Below are 2,881 nucleotides of genomic sequence, written 5' to 3'. Positions count from 1 at the left end.
CAGGAAGTGGCACATTGTGATCAAAGTGGTTTTAAAAGCTTTCACATTTGAACCTGTTTATCTCTGATCTGTTTTCCTGGAGGTAGTCTCAGAAGCATAGCCGCGGTCTCTTCCGTCCTCCCTTCCTCCTACTCTCTCTCTCCCTCCTTGCCTCTCCCCTTTCCTCCCTGTATAACAGACATTCATTTAACCCTTATTCCTTACCAGATACTATCCCAGGAATTGGGGAAAATAACCATGAACCAGGATTTAAAAATTCTAATTGAAGAGACAAATGATTCATGGCCAATTACTGGCCAAACATCTTTGTTCTCTGGGCCAAGTCTATTCCTGGCCTTCCCTTGCTAGGGCCATAACAGGGCAGCTCAAGGTGGCATTGGCATTGGTGATCAGTGGGGCCATTCGTTCTCTTCCAAGGAGCTTTCAGGGAGCAGAAGCAGGGTTGCTGGATACTATTTGCAAACCACCCGTAAACCCATATGGTTGTTGACTGTATAGAGCAATACCCAGAATCTGAACTCTAGTTCTCTGGAGGCATATTAGAGACAGAGATGGAGTGAGATGATGAAATCTCCTGAGCGAGATGCAGGCCATCAGAGAGGCAGAGGACGTTTGCCACAGAGAACTGAAGTCTTCTTGGTTGGTTGTTGAGAAACATGACAAATGACACAGCATTGCTCAAAGTAATAAAACTTGAGGAGATCTGCCAAGTAAATCATGTTCAGTACTTAATCCTCTTGGTTTTTAGGATACTATTTCACCCACTTTAAAATTAGTTCATGCACAATTTCAGAAATGTAATATTACTCTTCATTCAACGTACGACTCCCCAGTATGTCCTATGAATTGATCTGACACTATTGAGGCTTCTTTGTGGTAGAGTGAAAGGAGCTTTAGATTTTGATTTAGATTTTCAGGTGACTTGAGTGTGAATCCTGTATTTGGGTATTTTCAGCCACGGTGTTAATCTATACAAGGAGAATAATAGTAGCCAATTTAGACAGGTTGTGGGGATTAAAATGTGATGTAGGAAAACACTCCATCAACTGTCAAGTGTTGTACGGATGTGAGATTTTATTATGCCTATTCTATGACTAAGTGTCAGTTTCCTTGAAATAACTTTGAATGGCCTGATATGAACTTGGCTATTTTGAAGCTTAACCACGAATTGCATAAAACTACAAAAATAATTGCAATGGTTGGATTGGGGCTAGACAAATCTCTGCCCAAACTCCCTGTGATATAACATAAGCATCCTAAAATATTTGGAATTGTCTTTAGATACCTTCGTGGTTCATTTTCTTTCTCAAGGTCTAAGACATAGGAGGTTATTTCAATGATAAAATACATTGTATAACTAGAAAAAACATCTCTGCCCAGTGATGGTGAAAATACCGGCAAAGAGTCCTGGCTCGAAGTACCTCTCTGTGACTTTTTCCTTTTCCCTCAATGAGAAACCAGCTCGTAGAAATCTTGTGTTTTGGGTGGCAATGTTTTAAAATGGATGATCATGTTACCAAGATCTGGGGGATTTGCCCATGGCATTATTACGTTATGTACAGAACAATTCCAAGATGAGAAGAAACCTATGATCAATATAAAAATCAATGCACAAGGCCCTTCTTTTGAAACTTTCTCTTGACTGTCACCCCGAGCTGGTGAGATAGAAAACCATGAGTATATCCCTGGACAAATGTGGCCTGGACAGATGGCTCATGTCTTCTCGGTGTGAAGTTCTTTATCTGTCAATGGGAAGCCCACTGCTGGAGTCTTACCTCACAAGGCTGCTCTTTGGGGGTGCTAGGGAGGCATTGAAGGGTAGAGGTTGTTTAATACCACCCAATCTTGGGATCCCTGGGTGGGTCAGCAGTTTGGCGCCTGCCTTCGGGCCAGGGCGTGATCCTGGAGACCCAGGATCGAGTCCCACATCAGGCTCCCTGCATGGAGCCTGCTTCTTCCTCTGCCTGTGTCTCTGCCTCTCTCTCTCTCTCTCTCTGTATCTCATGAATAAATAAAATCTTAAAAAACAATATCACCTGGTCTTGGTTTAGACACTGCAGAGGGGTGTACTCCTCTGTGGGCTGACATATTTTAAACAGTGGCACATATATAGAAGAGCTTCTTCGCAGCCCACACCTTCTAGAAAGTAGTATGGACGGTAAACCAATGATCTCTATATCAGGTAGAAAGCTCTGCCCGGGAAGCCAGATGAGAACTCTTCCTGCCACTGAAGTACTATTTATTCCCTTATAGGATACCCAGTTTGCTTCCAAAGAGCTGACCCATTAAGTAATATATAACCAAGTCAGCTCTATTATCTTGCAAATCAGTCTGTTCCAATGACAGCAGACAAGGACAGAGAGAAATTGCTAGGAGCTATAGACGTTCTAGTTATTATAAAATAGGACTATGATTTTCATGGGATTGCTAAATGAAGGAATCATTCTAGTGGTAGAGTCTGGGCATCAAATCAGTCCTACTTCTGTCGAACGCTACAGATTACCTTTCCAGCAGTTGGGACCCTTCCTATTCATCTGATAGCAGGCTAGTGAAGACCTGCAGTGTGTTGAACTGCACAATGGGGCGGGGGTGGGGAGGTTGGGGGGTGGGGAGGATACTGGATGTGAGATTCATTCCTGCCTGGGGCATTAGCCCAGGTGGTCAAAGAGACAGGTCGTAGGAGTCCACAGAGAGACATCACAATCAGCTTTATTTCCTCAGGCAACCATCAGGTTGGTCACAGTACAGGTATTTGGTTTCTGACCTGCTTGATGAAGCAAAACCACTTGCTCTTACTTCCAAGAAAACCAACCACAAAACTGAGAACCACCTCAAGGTTTCGGGTGAAACCGACCAAATTTGCCCAGGGGCTCATGAGACT

The 2,881-nt window shown here is 43.4% G+C and overlaps 1 long non-coding RNA gene across 1 annotated transcript; it reads right to left on the bottom strand.

Annotated features, from left to right (window-relative positions):
* Positions 1-243: 243 nt before the first annotated feature.
* On the bottom strand, positions 244-2,589 carry LOC125754398 (uncharacterized). Its single transcript, XR_007408458.1, has 2 exons — positions 2,504-2,589; positions 244-968 (listed from the first exon to the last, which is right to left on the bottom strand). It is a non-coding gene; the product is annotated as an uncharacterized LOC125754398 (long non-coding RNA).
* Positions 2,590-2,881: the final 292 nt, after the last annotated feature.

The sequence above is a fragment of the Canis lupus genome, chromosome 35, assembly GCF_003254725.2.
Source record: "Canis lupus dingo isolate Sandy chromosome 35, ASM325472v2, whole genome shotgun sequence".
In the NCBI taxonomy this organism is placed as follows: Eukaryota; Metazoa; Chordata; class Mammalia; order Carnivora; family Canidae; genus Canis; species Canis lupus.
Note: the sequence above shows the minus strand (reverse complement) of the source record. Positions and strands in the feature narration are given on the sequence as shown.